The sequence below is a fragment of the Bubalus kerabau genome, chromosome 7, assembly GCF_029407905.1.
Source record: "Bubalus kerabau isolate K-KA32 ecotype Philippines breed swamp buffalo chromosome 7, PCC_UOA_SB_1v2, whole genome shotgun sequence".
Classification (NCBI taxonomy): domain Eukaryota; kingdom Metazoa; phylum Chordata; class Mammalia; order Artiodactyla; family Bovidae; genus Bubalus; species Bubalus kerabau.
The window spans coordinates 14,074,553-14,099,263 of NC_073630.1; the positions used below are offsets into that span (position 1 = coordinate 14,074,553).

General features: G+C 36.9%; 1 protein-coding gene across 1 annotated transcript in view; it reads left to right on the forward strand.

Annotated features, from left to right (window-relative positions):
• The window catches only part of LOC129657470 (uncharacterized), a 75,229-nt gene extending 53,075 nt beyond the window's left edge, over positions 1-22,154 (forward strand). Inside the window, exons 2-3 of the transcript XR_008716749.1 lie at positions 4,113-4,185; positions 22,040-22,154. The gene's annotated coding sequence lies outside the window, so the exon portion shown is untranslated. The remainder of the gene's footprint in view (positions 1-4,112; positions 4,186-22,039) is intronic.
• Positions 22,155-24,711: the final 2,557 nt, after the last annotated feature.

The following is a 24,711-nucleotide window of genomic DNA, read 5'->3' on the forward strand; positions in this document are numbered from 1 at the left end:
CATGGCAGCCTTCTCTGATCATTTTAGTTCAAGTTGTCCTCTTAATTATCCATACACACAATGCTGCTTTCTTTTATTACTGTCTTTTATTAAACTTAGATTATTTTGAATGTATTTGCTGGCATGTCTGTGGTTTGTCTTTTCTTTCCAGAGTGTAAACTCCTCTATTTCACGAGATTCTTTCTTGTCTTTTTTTTTTTTTTTCAGAGATTCTTTCAGTCATGACATCCAGCTCATATCCAGTTTCCAAAAATACATGTACCTCTAAATACTTGTAGATGTTTCACTTCTCTATATGGAATGTATTTTGTCATTACTATTTCTTTGGGCCAATTGATATTTTAGTTTCTTGAAAAACTATACTACTTTAGTAGTAAACCAGGAATTCTATGCTTGAACAATTTTTAGATTTTAAAATACAGGTTTCCATGAGGTAACTATTAAAGATGTTACTTTAAGTAGCATTAGATTGCAGTTAAATTTTAAATTTCTTTTAGAATGATTTTTATATTATGAAGAAAAAAGAGAATGAGGCCAACATGCGTTAACAGAGCTGGCTTATTCTAATACAATATCTAGGTTTGTTATATCCAAACTCTACTTTTTATCTGGCTGTATTTCTGACAGTGTTTTACATAACAACAGCATTCTCACTGGAAAAGAAAATAATAATCATTTTAATATTTTTAAGCGTTTTCCAAAGCACAGAGGAGTTTTCTCATACCTAAAATATAACTGAGAAATATGAATAAGGTTATGTACCCTCTGAGATCATTCTTCTGCTTACTGAGCTTCACAAGAATTCTAACAATTTTTCAAAAGTTAAAATGCAAAGTAAAATTGCTTTATTTGTAATGTATTGAAGTATTGATCATATGGTTATACTTGGTCACAGTATTTTGTTTCTGCCACCCAGGATGTTTCAGTTAATTCATTTATTAATGTTCATATTCATGAAAAATATATATTTTAAATAGTTAAGTTTCATATGAAAATATCTGAGGAAAGAGTTTTTTTTCTCAAATTTGTCATTTTCTTTGGCCTGAAATGGAAATTTATAATATTTGAAAAAGAGTTTTAAATTCTGCTTTGTACATATATTTTAGCACTAAGAATTTTAACCATTCAGCAAACTATTCTCTGCTTTTTTCCTACATATTTACATTTTAAAAAATCTAAAATTTAGGAAAACATTCTATTTTAATATCTAGTTTTACTAGCTTAGACTTTTCATATGGTAAAACCTTACCTATATGCTAATGTATGCGATTCTCAACCTAATGTGTTTGTATATTACATATTTATGATATGTTTATGTTAACAAGTTACATGTAGATCTGTACTATAAACTGGTATATGCACTAGTATTCACACTCATGCATATTCAGCAAGCATATATACTTGCATAGATGTGTATACATTGTATACAAGTATATACAACTATACACAAGCACACATGCATCTAACATATCTAACATATGTACTACTATGATTTGATATATCACTACATTTTATATTTCAGTGACATTGTTTCTATAGTAACTGCTGCACTGGAAAAATCAAAGCAGAAAGCTTTGGGAAGAGCCAACAAAATCACATGCTTAGTAAATGATGAGCAAGTGGATGTTATTTGTCTGGGGTCATACATCTTAGAAGTGGCTAAAACAAAATGAAATAATTGCTCTGTAAGCAAATACAGTCTAGCCAAGGTTGTAACATTGTATGCTATCTTTGACCAGAAATGGCCAAATCATTATGATTTTCTAGAATACTCATACATAAAACCTTGTGAATCTTTATCTATATTAGATACAGTGTAAAAGAGGATTATGGCAGTGCTGCCAGGCTCAGCCAGTGTTTCCAAACTGTGGATCAAGTGTCTATTTAAGGATATTTATATATGGGAAAAGGACATTTCTGTAGAACTTTTAAATGAATTGTGCCTAACAAGAATGTCAAGTGCCTAGGGACAAGGTCAATGAAGTTATTTTGTTATTATTTTAATTCTGAAAACTTAAATCATCTAGGAAGACTTAAAACATTAGTCTTTCAAACATACCATATTTTATGAAAACTGTATTCAAATTAGTGATAGAGTTTACCAATAGTCAGAATATTTATGGCAACAAATTAGATCTATTTCAAACAAACAGAAGCAGAAACAAAAATAAGTTTGAAATTTTGAAGACAATCTTTTTGCTCTTCTTACCTTTCCCCATCTAGGTCACCTGTTTTTCAAAGTAGTCACCTGTTTTGCACAAGGAAAGGATATGCACTTGCCTTTTAACTACCACTCATACTTATTCATACATAACTACCATTCATACTTGCCTTTTAACTACCATCATATTGTTTAAAATGATTGTTAAGTAAGTTGAATTTATCTGTTATGTATTTCTTAGAAAAATATATACATAAAGTTTTTTTGTTTATTCATACAAACAAAGTTAGGATCATTCCCTAAAATGAAAACAACCTTGATGAAAGACATATTTTGTCTAACCCATAAATTTTTCCTTTGTCTTTGACTGAAGATGATAAATAAGGTGGTGGTCTGGAACATTCCAGGGAGTTCCTGAGTTTTCCTGGGTATCTCCCATGTATACAGGAGATTAGATGTTATTAAACTTCTGTTTATTTTTCTCATATTCATCTTTTTTTATTACAGGGAATATCTCGGCCAAGAACCTAGAAGGGTAGAGGGAAAATTATTTATCCTCTTCCAAGAAATATATGCAAATATTGTAGTTAAATTGCTTTGTACTGGAGGTCTTCCTAAGGAGCTGGTCTTAATTTAACTCTCAGATGTTTAGGTTGTGAGATCTTTTGTGTTTTGCTTTCTCCTTTTTCCTTTTGGCATGTCATAGTCCTTCTTCCTTAATTCCTCACCAATATGCAGTGCTCTCAAATACTTTCTGTTCTTTTCCTTACCAAATTTTGCTTCCATCTAGTCATCAGTTGGTAAGTTTAGGAGAGGTTATTGTTCAGCAACTAAATCATGTCTGACTCTTTTGCAACCCCATGGACTGTAGCAGGCCAGGTTCCCCTGTCCTCCACTATCTCCCAGAGTTTGCTCATACTCATGCCCATTGAGTCGATGATGCCATCCACTTATCTCGTGTTCTGTTGCACCCTTCTCCTCCTGCCTTCAGTCTTTCCCAAGATCAGGATCTTTTCCAGTGGGTCAACTCTTCACAACAGCTGGCCAAACTGTTGAAACTTCAGCTTCAGAATCAGTCCTTCCAATGAATATTCAGGACTGATTTCCTTTAGGATTGATTGGTTTGACCTCCTTGGTGTCCAAGGGACTCTCAGAAGTTTTCTCCAGTACACAGTTTAATAGCATCAGTTCTTTGGTACTCAGCCTTCTTTATGGTTCAACTCTCAACATCTGTACATGACTACTGGAAAAACAATAGCTTTGACTATACAGACATTTGTTAGCAAAGTGATGTCTTTGCTTTTTACTACGTTGTCTAGGTTTGTCATAGCTTGCCTTCTCAGGAGCAAGTCTCTTTTAATTTCATGGCTGCAGTCACTGTCCTCAGTGATTCCATTTTATCCCGTATTTACCATGAAGTGATGGAATGAGATGCCATGATCTTAGTTTTTTGAATGTTGAGTTTCAAGCCAATTGTTTCACTCTCCTCTTTCACCCTCATCAACAGACTGTTCAGTTCCTCTTCTCTTTCTGCTATTAGAATGGTATCATCTACGTATCTGAGACTTGATATTTCTCCTTGCAATTTTGGTTCCAGTTTGTGATTCATCCAACCTGGCGTTTTCCATGATGTACTCTGCATATAGATTAAATAAGTAGGGTGACAATATGGAGCCTTGTCATACTCCTTTCCCAATTTTGAGCCAGTCAGTTGTTCCAAGTAAATTAATAACATAAAAGCAATTTTGAATCAGACCTAAGGTTAAATTTAAATTCTATCTAGGCTAGCTGTATAACTTTTGGCAAATAGATTAACTTTTCTGAACTAGAATTTTTTCCTCAAATGTGATATCTAGATTTAATGGCCAAATATTTATGAAAAGCTCAGTACAATGCATGACTGTAGTCACTAAGCATGTGTTAATTTTATTCCTCGCCCCCTTCCTTTCAGAGGTTTGTGCATTTCAGTAGAGCTTGGTACCTCAACATTAAGGAATGAATCTCTGCTCTTGAAAAAGAAACAGGTGAGTGTGATATTTAGGGACAGGAAGCTTTTCTGTCACCTCTGAAATGACACATTTGCTCTGCTTGCTTAGGAGGCCAGCATGGTCTGTCTTGTTGCCAACTCAATGAAAGGCTTTAAAAGCTTGCCAAAACATTTTCTGCTAAGCATTTTCTCTCAGGCTTCTAATTCCAAGTGACTTTTTAAATGTGTGACCTTAGATATTGACTATTTTGGGAAAAAAAATCTTTATAGAAGGGTACCAGAGGCAGCAAACAGCCCTGTGATTCTAAATCCCTTGCTTAGCAGAGAATTCTCATCTATCTGAATTGTATTTCTTTGTAAACTACATTTAACAGTGTGGTTTGGGTAGCCTAATCTCCCTCTGGAGATAAGAAAGAAATTCTATGAACATGGCAAGTATTTTAAGACAAGGACGGGGTAAAAGAAGAAAGATTTAATTAAGCATAGAGCTTTACCTGGTTTTCCTGACTGTTTTTATTTTTAAGCAACCATTTGCCTTTGGATTTACACCTGTGCTGTTCCAAAATTTTATGCTAGGTCTGGCTTCCATTTTCAATCTCCTGCTATTCCAAGAACTTGATTTCGGTAAACATGCCTTACCTCTCTCCTTTTTGTGTGTTTATCCTTCACCTGTGATACACGATCTACTTTGCCAAGTTCTGTCTATAAAATTATTTTCGTCCCAAGTCCAGCCAGTATGTCACCTTTACTCATTTATATATTGAAAAGCTCAAACAAAAACAGATAAAGAACAAAAAAGCCATTATGGAGTACTGAATGCCTGTTGCTGGGTCATGGAATAATAAATGAAACATGATTCTGTTTCTGAAAAAGGTCACAGCTGCATACGTACAACTAGCTTCAATGTGGTGGGAACAGTATGAGAATAGAGGCATATGCAAACACTATCAGCAGTGTTTGACTAGGTCATAGAGGCGCTGAAAGTAACAGCAGTGATCATTGAGTGAGTTCTTCAAAGATAACAGGTTTGTTAGATAGAGAGTGGAAGAAGATTCTCTAGCTCTGGAGCGGCAGATGTGCAAGTCCATATTGACGCTAGGAATCATTAGTATTTTAGAGTCTAGGTCTCCAGAATATCACCTTAACAATCCTGACTCAAGGTGAACCTGCTGGAATTTTTGTGTGTTTTCCTCCCTTTTTTCACATGTAAGCCATTCTTTTTTTTTATAGGTAAAAGATAGGTATTTAGCTAGATTAGATATTTGTGTTCCATTTTGAATTTTCCTGGTGGGTGTTAAATTTCTGGAAACTAAGGACTGGGTCTTCCTTGCTTTTTATTGCTCTTTAAAATGCCCATAACTGAGACTTCTAGTAATGTTTATTTATTTATTGTTTATTATGTACCAACAACTGTGCTAAGAAATAGACATTTGTTTATATCTTTAACTCCAACTATAACTCTATGAGATTACTGCTTCCACTCACAATTAAATAAAACACTGCTTAGTGGGATCAAATGATTTTCCTAAGAATGAATTTAATTCAAAAGACGTGACTACAGAGCTATAAATCTTTTTTTAAATTTATTTTATTTTATTTTTTAACTTTACAATATAAATCTTAATAAATACATTATCCTGCCTTCACAAATGGGTTCCCCAGGTGGCTCAGTCGGTAAAGAATCCACCTGAAATACTGTCTGCAATGCAGGAGACCTGAGTTTGATCCCTGAGTCTGGAAGGTCCCCTGGAGAAGGAAATGGCAGTCCACTCCAGTATTCTTGCCTGGGAAATCCCATGGACAGAGGAGCCTGTCAGGCTACAGTCCATGGGGTTAGAAGAGTTAGACATGACATAGTGACTAAACCACTACCACCTTCACAAGTCGTTCCACGTATATTTGCTAAATGAACAAAACAATTCTTAAAAAATCAAATTAATGCAATTGAATAACTCAATGAAGAAAATATCAATATATGATAATATACATTGTAAATTCAGAGAAAAGTCCTGGAAAACCTTAAAATAAATGGAGCAGTAAAATGTTTTTGAAGATGATTTTACCACCTTGTAGTGCTTTATCTGTTCCATGCTTTTAGGATTCAGGTGTGCATAGGCTGAAGGTGTCATCTGGCTTGGTCATTTTCTAGAAAGCAGAGTTGCTGTAGCTGATGCTACCTTGACAATCCCAGAGGAAGCAGGTGTGTTGGGGGAACGTTGGAAAAGCATTTGGAAGAGCAAGCAAATATAAAAAAGTTCGCCAGTACATTGTAAATTTTTTCAGATTCCAAAAGTTTGTTGCCAATGTCCTGGTTTTAGTGGAGAGACTTCCAGAATTCATGATCCTTGTGATCTGGGCTTCTGGCTCCCATATGTGCCAGTGAATATGCAACAGTAATGTGGCATAGTGAGCATCTGCCTTTTAATTCAGCTTTCCCTTTCCATTTTAGGGACATCAGCTAAGTTAATTAGAGGTGTGGCGTGGGTTAAAAAGACAGCAAATGCTATAGAATTATATTATTGGTGCAGAGTGTGCTGGAAATAGGACGGGTAGAATAAAAATCCAAGTCTTCCTATTTCTCATTAAAATCTACATGAAAACATATGAGGTGTGACACTTAGAAAATGGGATTGATTGAACAGCATACTCAAACTGGTTTATTGGCATGAATGATGTTCCCTTTGCAGTAATTATAATAGGAGCCAAAAAATACAGTAATATCACCATTGCTCATACTGTTTCAGGTTCCTTTGTGGGTGTTGTCTTGCATTCTGTAGGGTGTACATTGAAAAATTCTTAACAGTGGCAAATCTTCAGATTTATAGAGTCAGTTCTGTTTTTGCCATTAAAAGAAGTTAAAATGTGCCAAATGTGATGTATAAAGTGGATGATCAAATACAGAAATACAATTTCTGGCCAAAAGTAAAGTGAGATTACAAAATAATGAAACTTGAAAAAATCATGCTTTATAAACAGGCTCTGCTTATTCCAAAATAATAATTCTAAATTGAGATTCTGTAGCATCCCTGTAGTATGTATTTTCCAGTTATTAGTTGAATACATAGATTCTGGTATATATACATATATATATATACACACACAATATATTTTTAAAAATTTACAGCCAAACATATTTAAAATTTTTGTTTTGAATGATATTATATATATTTTATTTTATTTTTTTAAATTTTATTTTATTTTTAAACTTTACAAAATTGTATTAGTATTGCCAAATATCAAAATGAGTCCGCCACAGGTATACATGTGTTCCCCATCCTGAACCCTCCTCCCTCCTCCCTCCCCATACCATCCCTCTGGGTCGTCCCAGTGCACTAGCCCCAAGAATCCAGTATCGTGCATTGAACCCGGACTGGCAACTCGTTTCATACATGATATTTTACATGTTTCAATGCCAATCTCCCAAATCTTCCCACCCTCTCCCGCTACCACAGAGTCCATAAGACTGTTCTATATATCAGTGTCTCTTTTGCTGTCTCGTACACAGGGTTATTGTTACCATCTTTCTAAATTCCATATATATGCGTTAGTATACTGTATTGGTGTTTTTCTTTCTGGCTTACTTCACTCTGTATAATAGGCTCCAGTTTCATCCACCTCATTAGAACTGATTCAAATGTATTCTTTTTAATGGCTGAGTAATACTCCATTGTGTATATGTACCACAGCTTTCTTATCCATTCATCTGCTGATGGACATCTAGGTTGCTTCCATGTCCTGGCTATTATAAACAGTGCTGCGATGAACATTGGGGTACACGTGTCTCTTTCCCTTCTGGTTTCCTCAGTGTGTATGCCCAGCAGTGGGATTGCTGGATCATAAGGCAGTTCTATTTCCAGTTTTTGAAGGAATCTCCACTCTGTTCTCCATAGTGGCTGTACTAGTTTGCATTCCCACCAACAGTGTAAGAGGGTTCCCTTTTCTCCACACCCTCTCCAGCATTTATTGCTTGTAGACTTTTGGATCGCAGCCAATCTGACTGGTGTGAAATGGTACCTCATAGTGGTTTTGATTTGCATTTCTCTGATAATGAGTGATGTTGAGCATCTTGTCATGTGTTTGTTAGCCATCTGTATGTCCTCTTTGGAGAAATGTCTATTTAGTTCTTTGGCCCATTTTTTGATTGGGTCATTTATTTTTCTGGAGTTGAGCTGTAGGAGTTGCTTGTATATTTTTGAGATTAGTTGTTTGTCAGTTGCTTCATTTGCTATTATCTTCTCCCATTCTGAAGGCTGTCTTTTCACCTTGCTAATAGTTTCCTTTGATGTGCAGAAGCTTTTAAGGTTAATTAGGTCCCATTTGTTTATTTTTGTTTTTATTTCCAATATTCTGGGAGGTGGGTCATAGAGGATCCTGTTGTGATGTATGTCAGAGAGTGTTTTGCCTATGTTCTCCTCTAGGAGTTTTATAGTTTCTGGTCTTACGTTTAGATTTTAAAACTTTTTGTTTAGATGGTTTAAACTTAACTAACATCAAATTGGTCCAAGACTAATAGGGAGTATTTTGAGAAGTAGAGGATAATTTTGAGACTAAGAAATTAAACTCAAAGCAAAAAAATGAGAAAAAATACTTAGCACTCATCTAGGAAAACAACATAAGATGATTATGAAGTAAGGAGAGAAACCACTCACACTAGTATTTGTGAATGCTATTATGACATTGTATTTATTATTCTTATTTAATTCTCATAACAGCTCTTTGTTGTAAATATTATTTTATACTTTAGCAGATTATCTAAGTTTTAAGTCAGTATTCAAACTCTTCTGTCTGATTCCAGAGCTTTTTGCTCAATTTTAACACAGTACCTCTTTTTTTCCTCTTTTTTATTTCTTTGCATTACAAAAATTGAAATATAGTTGGTTTATAATGCTGTGCCAATCTCTGCTGTATAGCAAAGTAACTCAGCTGTACACATACATAACGTTATTTTTTAATATTCTTTTCTATTACGGTTTGTCATAGGATATCCAGTATAGTTCCTTATGCTATACATTAGGACCTTGTTGTTTATCCATCCTAAGAACAATAGTTTGCATTTACCAACCCCAAACTCTCATACATCCCTATCCTCCCACACTCCCCTTTGGCAACCACAAATCTGTTCTCTCTGTCTGTGAGTCTATTTCTGTTTTGTAGATACAATCATTGGTGCCATATTTTAGATTCCACATATAAGTGGTATTATATATTTGTCTTCTTCTTTCTGACTTACTTTACTTAGTAGGACAATCTCTAGTTGAATCCATGTTGCTGCCAATGGCCTAATTTTGTTCTTTTTAGGACTTGAGTAGTATTCCATTGTATATATGTGCCACTTCTTTATCTATTCATCTGTCTTTAGACATTTAGGTTGTTTCCATGTTTTGGCTCTTGTGACACACTACCTCTTTTTTTTTTGCATTCATTAAAATAGAGAGAAGGAAGAGGCCCAAACTTACAGTCATGGTTATTCTTCATTTCCACATTTTTTCATTCTTCATTGAATGTACTTGAGAGGGCATTGTTTCCAAAATCTTATTATTCACAGTGTGGCCAGCAGACCAGCAGCATCAGCATCACGTAGTAAACTGATTAGTGATGAAGAATACCAGGTGCAAATCCCAGACTTACTGAATCAGAAGCTACATTTTAACAAAATTCCCAAATAAGTTGATTTACCGCACTGTTCATAGACATGTTCTGTCTTCTACATTCTTTTCAGGCTTTCAAAATATTGAAAATAGTTTGCCTTTCTTTTCAGGCAACAATTTCCAGCTATGGGAAGTATGAACTCATAAATAACTATGAATACATTTTGACTGTAGAACAGTAAGGACCCTTGAAGGTGATTCCAAACATTTTACTTAAAGGATATGAAACTGGTGAACTACCAAGTTGGATGTATTTTCCAAAGGAAAAAACAAAAAAAGCAAAAAACTACCATACTGCAGAAACAGCCTTATATTCTTCAAAATTGATCCATAGCAACTCAGAAGATTGTTAGTAATTCTGGGGTCAAATGCAAATGATTTATGACATACAGTTAAGAGCTATTCATTTTTCTGGATATCAGTCTTTAGATCTGTTATTGTTCCTCTAATTGATTTTATTAATTTATATTTTCTATTTTAGTGTGAATTGAATACAACATACTACATTTCTAAAATATAATAATGGGAAAGGAGTTTTGCTTTCTATTTATTTGTTGATGTTGTTTAATCACTAAGTTGTGTCTGATTCTTTGAGTCCCCATGGACTGCAGGATGCCAGGCTTCTCTGTCCTCCACTATCTTCTGTAATTTGCTCAGATTCATGTCCACTGAGTAGGTGATGCTATCTAAACATCTCATCCTCTGCTGCTCATTCTTCTTTAGCCTTCAGTCTTGCCCAGCAGGGTCTTTTCCAATGAGTCAACTCTTTGCATCAGGTGGCCAAAGCATTGGAGCTTCAGCTTTAGCATTAGTCCTTCCAATGAATATTGAGGGTTGATTTCCTTTAGGATTGACTGATATGATCTCCTTGCCATCCAAGGGACTCTCAAGAGTCTTCTCCAGCATCACAGTTCAAAAACATCCAATTCTTCAGTGTTCAGTCTTCTTTATGGTCCAGCTCTCATATTTGTACATGACTACTGGAAAAACCATAGCTTTAACTGTATGGACTTTTGTTGGCAAAGTGATATCGCTGCTTTTTAATATGCTATTTAGGTTTGTCATACCTTTCCTTCCAAGGAGCAAGTGTCTTTTAATTTCATGGCTGCAGTCACTGTCTGCAGTGATTTTGGAGTCTGAGAAGATAAATCTGTCACTGCTTCTACTTTTTCGCCTTCTATTCACCATGAAGTGATGGACTTGATGCCATGATCTTTATTTTGGAAATGTTAAGTTTCAAGTTAGCCTTTTCACTCTTCTCTTTCACCCTCATGAAGAGGCTCTTTAGTTCCTCTTCACTTTCTGCCATATAGGGTGGTATCATCTGAATATCTGAAGTTGTTGATATTTCTCCTAGCAATCTTGATTCCAGCTTGTGGTTCACCCAGCCCAACATTTTATATGATGTACTCTGCATATAAAGTTAAATAAGCAGAGTGACAATGTACAATCTTGTCATACTCTTTTCCCAATTTTGAACCAGTCTGTTATTCCATATCTGATTCTAACTGTTGCTTCTTGACCCACATACAGTTTTCTCAGGAGACAGGTAAAGTGGTCTTGTACTCCCATCTCTTTAAGAATTTCCTACAGTTTCTTGTGATCCACACAGTCAAAGGCTTAGCATAGTCAATGAAGCATAAGTAGATGTTCTTCTGGAACTCCCTTGCTTTTTCCATGATCCAGTGAATGCTGGCAATTTGATCTCTGGTTGCTCTGCCTTTTCTAAACCCAGAAATATTAAAAACCTCAAATGTGAAGATGATACCACTCTAATGGAAGAAAGTGAAGAGGAGCTAAAGAGCCTCTTGATGAGGGTAAAAGAGGAGAGTGAAAAAGCTGGATTGACTCAACATTCAAAAAACAAAGATCATGGCATCTAGTCCCATCACTTCATGGCAAATAGAAGGTGAAAAAGTGGAAGCTGCAACCATGAAATCAAAAGCACTTGCTCCTTGGAAAGAAAGCTATGAGACACTTAGACAGCATTATTACCTATGCTATTTTTAAGCAAAAATTTTTTTAAATATAAATTTATTTATTTTAATTGGAGGCTAATTACCTTACAATATTGTATTGGTTTTGCCATACATCAGTATGAATCCACCACGGGTGTACACGTGTTCCCCATCCCAAACCCCCCTCCCTCCTCCCTCCCCGTACCATCCCTCTGGGTCATCCCAGTGCACCAGCCCTGAGCATCCTGTATCCTGCATCGAACCTGGACTGGCAATTTGTTTCATATATGATATTATACATATTTCAATGCCATTCTCCCAAATCATCCCACCCCCTCCCTCTCCCACAGAGTCCAAAAGACTGTTCTATACATCAGTGTCTCTCTTGCTGTCTCACATACAGGGTTATCATTACCATTTTTCTAAATTCCATATATATGTGTTTGTATACTGTATTGGTGTTTTTCTTTCTGGCTTCACTCTGTATAATATTTTGAACTCTTTTATTCACACATTCTTTAAAAATTTTTTTAATTAAAATAATCTTTTTGGCCATACCACATGGCATGTGAGATATTAGTTTCCCAACCAGTGATGGAACTCACGCCCCTTCAGTGGATGCTCAGTCTTAACCACTGAACCACCAGGGAAGTCCCTAGTCATACATTCTTAATATGATTTTTAAAAAATTTCTATATCAGTAATTATATTTAACTAATTTTTACCTTCTAATCAAGATGATATTTTCCACCATACATCAATCCTTAATCACTACAAATGATTACAAAATTATTCAGAATAGTTATCTAAATTCAAAAGTCAAATATAGTTGGCTTTATTTTTATCCAATAGAACAGTAAAAGAAGATTTGAAGATTTTCCTAGCTTATTATTAAGTGTAGTATAGTCATCCCTATTGGAGAAGGAAATGGCAACCCACTCAGTGTTCTTGCCTGGAGAATTCCCAGGGATGGGGGAGCCTGGTTGGCTTCCATCTATGGGATCACACAGAGTCGGACATGACTAAAGCGACTTAGCAGCAGCAGCATAGTCATCCCTAGAACTCCTAAGTCAAGTGGGCCTTAGGAGGCGTCACTATGAACAAAGCTGGTGGAGCTGATGGAATTCCATTTGAGCTATTTTAAATCCTGAAAGATGATGCCGTGAATGTGCTGCACTCAATATGTCAGCAAATTTGGAAAACTCAGCAGTGGCCACAGGACTGGTAAAGGTCAGTTTTCATTCCAATCTCAAAGAAAGGCAATGCCAAAGAATGCTCAAACTACCACATAATGGCACACATCTCACATGCTAGTAAAGTAATGCTCAAAATTCTCCAAGCCAGGCTTCAGCAGTATGTGAACCGTGAACTTCCTGATGTTCAAGCTGGTTTTAGAAAAGGCAGAGGAACCAGAGATCAAATTGCCAACATCCGCTGGATCATGGAAAAAGCAAGAGAGTTCCAGAAAAACATCTCTTTCTGCTTTATTGACTATGCCAAAGCCTTTGACTGTGTGGATCACAATACTGGAAAATTCTTCAAGAGATGGGAATACCAGACCACCTGACCTGCCTTCTGAGAAATCTGTATGCAGGTCAGGAAGCAACAGTTAGATCTGGACATGGAACAACAGACTGGTTCCAAATCAGGAAAGGAGTATGCCAAGGCTGTATATTATCACCCTGCTTATTTAACTTATATGCAGAGTACATTATGAGAAACACTGGGCTGGAGGAAGCAACAATCTGGAATCAAGAAGCTGGAATCAAGATTGTGGGGATAAATATCAATAATCTCAGATATGCAGATGACACCAGCCTTATGGCAGAACGTGAAAAAGAACTAAAGAGCCTCTTGATGAAAGTGAAAAAGGAGAGTGAAAAAGTTGGCTTAAAGCTCAACATTCAGAAAACTAAGATCATGGCATCCGGTCCCATCACTTCATGGGAAATAGATGGGGAAACAGTGGAAACAGGGGCATAGTTAATTTTTCGGGGCTCCCAAATCACTGCAGATGGTGACTGCAGCCATGAAATTAAAAGACGCTTACTCCTTGGAAGGAAAGTTATGACCAACCCAGACAGCATAATAAAAAGCAGAGACATTACTTTGCCAACAAAGGTCCATCTAGTCAAGGCTATGGTTTGTCCAATAGTCATGTATGGATGTGAGAGTTGTACTACAAAGAAAGCTAAGTGCTTAAAATTTGATGCTTTTGAACTGTGGTATTGGAGAAGACTCTTGAGAATCCCTTGGACTGCAAGGAGATCCAAACAGTCCATCCTAAAAAAATCAGTCCTGAATGTTCATTGGAAGGACTGATGTTGAAGCTTAAACTCCAATCCTTTGGCCACCTGATGCGAAGAACTGACTCACTTGAAAAGAGACCCTGATGCAGGGAAAGATTGAAGTTGGGAGGATAAGGGGCCTACAGAGAATGAGATGGTTGGATGTCATCACCAACTCAATGACATGAGTTTGAGTAAAACCCGGGAGTTGGTGATAGACAGGGAGGCCTGGTGTGCTGCAGTCCATGGAGTTGCAAAGAGTCGGATACAACTGAGCAACTGAACTGAACTGAGAGCTCTTAGAATCACTCAGATGGTTAGAGCTAGACAGTGCGTTAGTAGGGAAGTTGGGGCTGTTCTATAAGAGGCTGGCAGCATTACCTTGCAGGTATGCTTTTCCTAGTCCTTCCACCAATAATATTACCCCTTTATTTAGACATGAGTGACATATTATGCTTCTTTTTTTTTTTTCCCATATTATGCTCCTTTTTCAAGGAAGGAAAAAATCATGCTGATCAAACTACTGAAAACTTAAAAAAAAAATTAGTCACCTTAGTAAACACAAATATGGTAGGACAGTTAATATTTATTTTATTCCATATCAGTAAGTTATAGTATAGATTAGAGTCGGACATGACTGAGTGACTGAACTGAACTGAACTGATACTTACATAATGATGGATTTATCTATTCATTGTAAATGTGTATTCTTTGCCTAATGTGTTTAGGATTTTTCTAACAATATGAGGTTATAGCAGTAGAAAAGAAGGCACATATTGCTACCATCATTCAATGGGGTAGACAGACAACATAAATGAGTAAATATATGGTATGTTAGATGATGATAAGTTAGTTGTATGGTGTGAAATGACGTGGAGGCTGTTGAAAATTGCAAATTAAAATATATACAAAAGACCTCAATAAGAGGTGGGTTTTGGGTAAAAACAAAAAAATAGGGAAGATTTGTTTATGGATACCTGAGGCAAGTATACTACAGATAGCAGAACAGCAATTGTGAAACTTTGGAGGGAAGAGAGTTCTGGTGTGTTTGAAGATTGATGAAGAAACTAGTGTTGCTGGTACAAGAAGATAAGGGGTGAGTAATAGTAAATGTGGGCTTTCCTGGTAGCTCAGCTGGTAAAGAATCTGCCTGCAATGCACGAGACCTGGGTTCAATCCCTTGTTTGGGAAGATTCCCCTGGAGTAGGGTATTCTTGCCTGGAGAATCCCCATGGACAAAGGAGCCTGGTGGGCTATAGTCCATGGGATTGCAAAGAGTCAGACACGATTGAAGAGTTAAATACAACACAGCGCATTAAGAAGTGCTATCACGGAAATAAAAGGAGCCATATTTCAAGGTAAATTCAAGGTACTCTATATCTTATTTAGCAGATACAAATCTTAGACTCAGTTTAAGAATACAGGAATTATGCTGCTGCTGCTGCTAAGTTGCTTCAGTCGTGTCCGACTCTGTGCAACCCCATAGACGGCAGCCCACCAGGCTCCTCTGTTCCTGGGATTCTCCATGCAAGAACACTGGAGTGGGTTGCCATTTCCTTCTCCAATGCATGAAAGTGAAAAGTGAAAGTGAAGTCACTCAGTCATGTCTGACTCTTCACGACCCCATGGACTGTAGCCCACCAGGCTCCTCTGTCCATGGGATTTTCCAGGCAAGAGTACTGGAGTGGGGTGCCATTGCCTTCTCCATGTTAAACCTCTAGGATCCCTTAAGGACTGACTTAGCTATTGGAAGATAAGGAAGAGATTTGCCATATTTTTTATTTCATTTTCAGTTCTGTCCTCTATGACCTCTTTCTCCTCAGTGCACCCAAATCACTTGATTTCCTCTCTCCTGCTAAAGCATTTAGTACAGAATGGCCTAGATATCAAGTGAGTGAATATCAGATTATATATATATATATATATATATTTTTATATATATATATATATACAGGCTTCCTGATAGCTCAGCTGGTAAAGAATCTGTCTGCAATGCAGGAGACCCCAGTTCAGTTTCTGGGTCAGGAACATCCCCTGGGGAAGGGACAGGCTACCTACTCCAGCATTCATGGACTTCTCTGGTGGCTCAGGCAGTAAAGAATCAACCTGCAATACAGGAGACCTGGGTTGAATCCCTGGATTGGGAAGATCTGCTGGAGGAGGGCATGGCAACCCACTCCAGTATTCTTGCCTGGAGAATCCCCAGGGACAGAGGAGCCTGGCTGGCTACAATCCATGGGGTTTCAAAGAGTCAGACATGACTGAGCGCCTAAGCACATATATAAAAAGATAGAAATTAGAACTGAGACTTTCTGTTTATTAATTAATTTAATGCTCGTAACAAACCTATGACATAAGTGCTATTTTCATTGCCATTTTTCAGATGAGCAAACTCAGGCAAAGAGTAGTTAAGTAACTTGCTCCAAGGTTTAGAATTTCAGATATTGTGTGTCATCACACATACAAATCCGAGGTGACAAATTTGAAAAGAACAAACTTTTAAAGATATTTACTAAAAATAAAGTAGTGATTTCATTTTTTGTTTCGTTTTTTCCATAGTTTGAGACTTAGAAAACAGTCGCAGGTATAGATAAACAATTCTAGAAACTATTCACATATATTTACTGAATGTTAACATTTGCTACATTTACTTTATACTTCTGTCTGTCCCTCTCTGCCTATATGTGTGTATATTTATATGCATGTGTATTTAGATAGATAGTTTTCAGAACTGGGTAAAAGTAATTTATGGACATGATGTCACTTTTGCACTTAAACACTTAACAATTCAGTTCAGTTGCTTGGCCATGTCCGACTCTTTGCAACCCCATGGACTGCACCATGCCAGGATTCCCTGTCCATCACCAACTCCCAGAGCTTGCTCAAACTCATGTCCATCGAGTTGGTGATGCCATCCAACCATCTCATCCTCTTTCATCCGCTTCTTCTCCTGCCTTCAATCTTTCCCAGCATCAGGGTCTTTTCCAACAAGTCAGTTCTTTGCATCAGGTGGCCAGAATCTAAATATTACTAGATGCCTAGCAGGCATGTCTTCTGGTTGCCCTATAGTGGAACATAATGGCATGGGTTTAAAGAGGATAGTCTAGAAGTTCTAGTCCTGTGGTCCTGAATAGTGTTCTTTATGGGATGGAGCTTAGAGTTGAATTGGAGGGGAATTGAGAAGTAGGGGGTGAACCAGGTGAGAGGTTGGAAAGACATGTCTGAAGCTTTCTGAATGCTATTGACTTCTTTACTGGTGACTCCTTGTGATGTCTCATGCTGCAGTGTTGGGACTTCATGGTCCAACAACACAATAGCAGTGCATTTAAAGTTGTGATAAATACAGTTTGCTGGGACTCATTTTTTGCTGTGACTTCTTTTATTTGTGACTTGGGCTTTGATTACATTTTTAAATTTCTTTAGGTTTTATGGAAAACCATAACTCATTAAGAGTTTATAATCTAATTATAAATATGTGAAGAGGCATCATATAAGATATTATTGTATTTGGTTACAGGTTGTATTATATGATTTCCAAGGTCTCATCCTACTTAGGGTTTATGATTTAATGATTCTAGCATTATTTTTTATTTTAGCACAGAGTGAGCTAGAGAGGAGCCTGGTGGGCTGTAGTCCATGGGATCACAAAAGAGTCAGACACGACTGAAGTGGCATGCACACAGGCATGAGTTAGAAAAGTAAAGGAGATTAAAAGAGACTGGAAGGAAAAAATCAAGAATGCTAACAAAGACATGTATAGTGTGAAAAATTCCTAAACTTGTGCTTATTCAGTGGAACTGACACTTATGTTGGTATAGGTTTATGCTAATTTGAAAAGCTTGTTAAAATTGATTGGGCAAGTTGTAAAAAAGTAAAAATTAAAAACATTATTGGATTACAGAATTTCAAAAGACTGCATAAGGGCCTAATCTATTCCCATACTTTATTTCTACTGATTCAGTAAACCTTATAATTGTCCTGAAAACTTGACTAAATTACTAGCATTTTTACCAGCTTTTACTAATTGAAATAATGAACCAATATTATACCTTGTAAAAATATTGCAAATTGTAACAAAAATATGTCTTCTGGGTTAAAATTTACCTCTGTTGACTAAAAGAACTAAAAATATATTTTCCATTATGGTAAAGGATGAATTTGTCCTCTAATAAATATTCTCTTCACAGAGATTCACCTAATGGCCATATTTCAAAGAGTTGGTCTGTAACTGTGGAAAAGAATTAGAAAGGTAACTTATCCGAGATCAAAACCATCCAGTTGTTAAATATTATAATGAAACAAATACAAGCTATCTACTCCTTAAATTTTATAACTTTTAATTTCCCATCACATACTCTGGGCACAAAGACAGCTGCTTGTTTAAAAGACTGACTTAATTGCTTTTAATATTGCAGACTGAACCACATATCTGTAACGTGCCTCAGCTGTAGGGTCATATTTAGAAATACCTTGACATTTTACTATTAACGTAGTTCAGTATCTATTTAGTTAATATGTTGCAAAAACTGATTTATTCAGAGCATATGGTCTAACAAATGTTGAATACATTTTCACATGTTGGGATATGTTTAGGATCTTGGAAACTTGTGGATTCTAACATAGAATCATGTAGAGTTGAAGGACTTTGGGGAATGTAGTTCAGAAATCTTTCACAGTAAGAAGTAAGGAACACATTTCTTTCCCTTATAACAAAGAAAATAACTTCCCATAAAAATATTTATTAATTAAAAAATCTTGATCAAAAGTAACAATGTAAAACATTTTGTCATGAATGCTTTTTAGATATTGACTATGAACATATATTTATGCAGCAATGACCAGTATTTCAAAATAAATATTATGTTTATTGTATTGAGTCACTGAACAAATGTACATAAAGGGAACCTTTCTATTTTTATATAATAGCCACTTGTGTGCACAGGAAAGCAGAAAAATTTATGGATTGAGAGATTAATTAATAGGCTGATATTATATAATTTATCCTCCAGGAAATTTCAATTCATAAATGAGAAATTTTATTCAAATAATTACTCCTTTCCATAAAAAATATGAAAATGCATGTTAATGTTCTCCTGTTAAGAGAATACCAGAAACATTTGTTGTTGTTCAGTCACTCAATTGTGTTTGACTCTTTGTGACCCCATGGACTGCAGCATGCCAGGCTTCCCTGTCCATAACTATCTCCTGAAGCTTGCCCAAACTGATGTCCATTGACTCGGTGATGCCATCCAACCATCTCATCCAATGTCATCCCCTTCTCCTCCTGCCTTCAGTCTTTCCCAGCATCAGGGTCTTCTCCAATGAGTCAGTTCTTTATATCAGGTGGCCAGTGTATTGGAGCTTCAGCTTTAGCATCAGTCCTTTCAATGAATATTCAGGATTGATTTCTTTTAGGATTGACTGGTTTGATCTCCTTGCAGTCCAAGGGATTCTCAAGTCTTCTCCAACACCACAGTACAAAGTCATCAGTTCTTCGGTGCTCAGCCTTCTTTATGGTCCATCTCTCACATATCCATACATGACTGCTGGAAAAACCATAGCTTTGGCTATATGGATCTTTGTTGGTAAAGTAATGTTTCTGCTTTATAGCCAGAATCATACCTTTATTCAAATAAACAAGTTGGGTTTTTGGTACATTGCAATAAGGGAGACTACACAAGAAGACTCAGAGTATGTCTCCATCAGAGAATGTTAAAAGGAATATGTTATGGAATATGGATGTGTGAGAAATAATTTGGGAGCAGGTTCAGGCTGCAGGTCTTTGCTTTGGATGCTGTCAGGTAATTCTGTCATTGGGTTTAGTCATTATTATTAAAGCTGAAGCTGTTATTAGTAAAGAATTAACAACCATAAAGCCTAGAGAGTAGATATATGGTGATTTTTGTAGTTTGCATAATATTCTTTTTATTGTTTCTGCTCAGACATTTTTATAGAGTGGTCTTATTTTGTCTTGATCCATTACAAACACAAGATGACCTTGTCTGATGTTGGTTTCCTATGAAAATGTTTGTATTCCATAAGTGGATATCATGGCCTAGCTGAGAGTATCAGACTAACTTCTAGCAACATCAGGGTTTAACCTGATAGTACAAGTCCAGTGGCCAGCAGTCAGTGGCTACTTTCTCTTTCTTCCATATTATAACATATTTTTATAACTATATATTTCATAGCAAAATTCTTTCATGTGTAATGTGATTATTTTTCAACTGTGTACATCCTGCTTTCATATTCTGTAATTGTCTGTCCCCATCACTGGACTATAAACTCTCAAAAGCAGAGGCCATGGGTTTGAAAACAGAGCAAATATTCTCTCAGAGTTTTTGAATAAGTTGTTCAGCAATTTAGCAAGTACACTTGAAGAGGACAGAATCAACAACAGAAAGCAGGTTAAATTCTGAATCTATGTAAATGAAGTGTCTAAGGATGAAGCATGTAGAGAGTTCAGAAATGTGGTTTCAAATATGAAGGGGTGGATACAATAGAAGCTTTTAGTATACCACACCTGAAGAAGGTTCACATAAAATAAATAGCCACCTTACAAGAGAATAAATGACTGAGCAAGAAGGATGTACATGAGTAAAACAATTTATGACCCAAAGAATAGGCAGCTGGAAGAATGTAGAGGGCATCCTTAGAGCATTAAATGCATATCAGGAGAATGTACCCAAGGACATATTTTTTCCTTTAACATTGTAACTGAATCTGTGGCATTATGGACCAGAAAGGGTGTTATTCAAGTATATCTTGGCTTCTAATATGTATCAGGTACTGTGTTAAATGCCAACAGTACAGTAGTGGAAAAGAGATGGAATTGCCTGAATGATGCTTTTTTATTATCATTCATACTATTCAAGGTTTCCCAGGTGGCACTAGTGGTAAAGAACTCATCTGCCAATGCAGGAGACACAGGAGATAGACAAAGGTTTGATCTCTGGGTTGGGAACATCCCCTGTAGGAGGACATGGCAATCCACTCCAGTATTCTTGCCTGAAGAATCCCATGGACAGAGGAGTCTAGTGGGCTACAGTCCATAGGGTCGCAAGAAGTCGGACATGACTGAAGTAACACAGCACACATACCATTCAAACAATCCTTAATCCTTTTATTTAAAAATCACTGCTGCTGCTGCTAAGTTGCTTCAGGCGTGAGAGACTCTGTGTGACCCCATAGACGGCAGCCCATCAGGCTCCCCCGTCCCTGGGATTCTCCAGGCAAGAACACTGGAGTGGGTTGCCATTTCCTTCTCCAATGCATGAAAGTGAAAAGTGAAAGTGAAGTCGCTCAGTCGTGTCCGACTCTTAGCAGCCCCATGGACTGCAGCCTACCAGGCTCCTCTGTCCATGGGATTTTCCAGGCAAGAGTACTGGAGTGGGTTGCCATTTCCTTCTCCGTAAAAATCACTGCAAGGACCTAAACTTAAGAAGTGATTAAATGAGAAAATTATTTCATTCATGACTCTGAACCAGAAGTCACAACTAGCAAATATATTCTCCAGAAAGACAGTGATACCTATGGCTGATTTTTAATGAATAGAATGATATAGATGTGGATGAAGATTACAGAGTCTGCACCAGAGTTATTGCAAAGGAAAAGCATTGCTAAATCAATGTTGGTATTTTATTAACTGGCCAGACTACTTTTTGCTTCTCTGTAATATCTGTGATTTGGTAGAGTTTTCCAAGCAAAGTCTTTGGATCTGTGTTCCATTTTAGCCCTTTGCTTGTAAAAGGAAGCTTTTCTTCTTTAATGTAGTTTAAAATTTGCATTTTATTCATTTTTTCCTATAATGTGTACTATTACAGTATTTATAAAATAGAAATTCAAAAACAATTCTATTCTTTTTCCTGAAGCTTACATGTGATATTTGGTTTTATGCCTGAGTTCTATTGCTTAAAATCTACAAGAGGAACAAAGAATCATGCTCATGAAAACACACTTCATAGAGTTAACCAACTTGTGATATTATGCATCTATAGGTGAATTTAGACTTCCTGGGGAGCTCAGCTGGTAAAGAAGCTGCCTGCAGTGCAGGAGATCCTGGTTTGATTCCTGCGTGGGGAAGTTCCCCTGGAGAAGGGATAAGCTACTCACTCCAGTATTCTTGGACTTCCCTGGTGGCTCAGCTGGTAAAGAATCTGCCACAGTGCTGGAGACCTGGGTTGGGAAGATCCTCTGGAGGAGGGCCTGGCAACCCACTCCAGTATTCTTGCCTGGAGAATCCCCATGGACAGAGGAGCCTGGCGGGCCACAGTCCATAGGGTCGCAAAGAGTCAGATATAACTGAGTGACTAAGCACACACAGGTGAATTTAGTGTGTTAGTGTTTAAAATTTGGAAACTGTGATTTCTTCTATGAAGGTAAGGTTCCACTCTTACCCGTGTTCATTTCGTTAAGAGAAAAACAAACGCACTGTTTCATGCCATGCCATGCCTGAAACATTTCCATTTATCTTGGCTTTTACTACTAGCTATAAATAAGAAAAAATGAGGGAGAAGGAATTGTATTTAACAATTTTTCTTGTTGTACCACTTATTCAGTTACTTTGGAGATATTTGGGAATATCACATATTGATAAATATTTTCTTTGCTGTCCTGTCATCTTGCAAATGTGATGTCCATTGTGAAATAGACCATACTATTTTTGCAATTCAAATGTATCAGGAAGTTACCTATTAATGTCAGAAAAATGTCTGATGAATATACAATTGATTTTATTATTTAAGAAGATTAAAAATTAACAGACACATAGGGTGTATTATATTGATTGTCATCTGTTAAAAACAATAGTCTATAATATAAATCAAGTAATTCTAAATAAGCTATTCAAGGCATATCCATTTAATTAAATATTACTAAATATTTATTGCTTAAAGAGTAGATCTTAAAAGTTCTCATCACAAGAAAAAACAAATGTAACTGTGTGGTGATGAATGTTAATTAAACTTGTGGTAATCATTTAACAATATATATATATGCATCAAATTGTTATATCTGAAAGTGATACCATGTTAACTGTCAGTTATAGCTCAAATTTAAAAGAAATGTTATTTGATTTGTCTTTCATGAAAATGTTAGAATTTGGGGAAAACAATGATGCAGTCTAGTTATAGAATTTAGTCTTTTTAAAATTCAGGATTAAAAAACCTCAGCAGATATAATTAACCCAGACTATATGATTTCCACCTGTATATTAGATATATGAGTAAACCAGGTGAATAACACTAATGGCGGAGAAGGCAATGGAAACCCACTCTAGTACTCTTGCCTGGAAAATCCCATGGATGGAGGAACCTGGTAGGTTGCAGTCCATGGGGTCGCTAGGAGTCAGACACGGCTGAGTGACTTCACTTTCACTTTTCACTTTCATGTGATGGAGAAGGAAATGGCAGCCCACTCCAGTGTTCTTGCCTGGAGAATCCCAGGGACAGGGAGGGGGCTGGTGGGGTGCTGTCTATGGGGTCACACAGAGTCGGACACGACTGAAGTGACTTGGCAGCAGCTGAATTTTGTATTCCATTACTGGTAATTATAACTAGTATGTTGCAGAATTCAGACACATACCCTGCTGCTCCTAAGTCACCTCAGTCGTGTCCGACTCTGTGTGACCCCATGGACTGCAGCCCACCAGGCTCCCCTGTCCCCGGGATTCTCTAGGCAAGAACAATGGAGTGGGTTGCCATTGCCCTCTCCAGTGCATGAAAGTGGAAAGTGAAAGTGAAGTCACTCAGCCGTGTCCGACTCTTAGCGACCCCATGGACTGCAGCCCACCAGGCTCCTCTGTCCATGGGATTTTCCAGGCAAGAGTACTGGAGTGGGGTGCCACCTAGTATACTAATATTCAGAAACTTCCCAGTAAAATCCAGGTAGAAACCATATAAATGAGTAATAATATATAATATTACCTACCATGACTTTTAGTTATGAATTTTATGAAGATAAAACTTTAATTGAAAAATGCATTGAACCTAAATTCTGTGGTAAAAACAATAGATAATATAAGAAGCTGAAAAGGAGATTTCTTGGGACCTTATAACATTTCTCCTTATTCTAAGGAACTTGTAATAACCTTAAATATATGGCTAAGGGGATAGTTTTTACTTATCTATGTTCACCTCTATGTGTTACATGCCAGAATTAGGCCTAATATGTTTATGTTCTCCAATGAGGCAACATGGTTTTCCCCAATGGCTCAGTGGTAAAGAATTTGCCTGCAATGTAGGAGACCTGGTTTCCATCCCTGGTTTGGGAAGATCTCCTGGAGGAGAGCATAGCAACCCACTCCAGTATTCTTGCTTGGAAAATCCCATGGACAGAGGAGTCTGCTGGGCTACAATCCATAGGGTCAGAAACAGTCAGACCTGACTAAAGCAACTGAGCACACATTGCATGCACAAGGCAACGAAGCAACATGTTAATACTGAGTAGATTTGTGCTATTTGCTCAAAGCATAGCCTTTTAGTAGATGTCTCTCATCAGTTGATTTCTACAGATGGCTCTTATCCTCACTATTAAATGCTTTTAAATTGTTGTCAGTCTGCTTCACTTGAGAAAATACCAATAGCCAAACTGCATGAGGTGGCAGCTCTCCTGTGCGTCTGCGGTGCATTTACTGTCAATCACTGCTTTCCTTGGAGTTGGAATTCTCCTA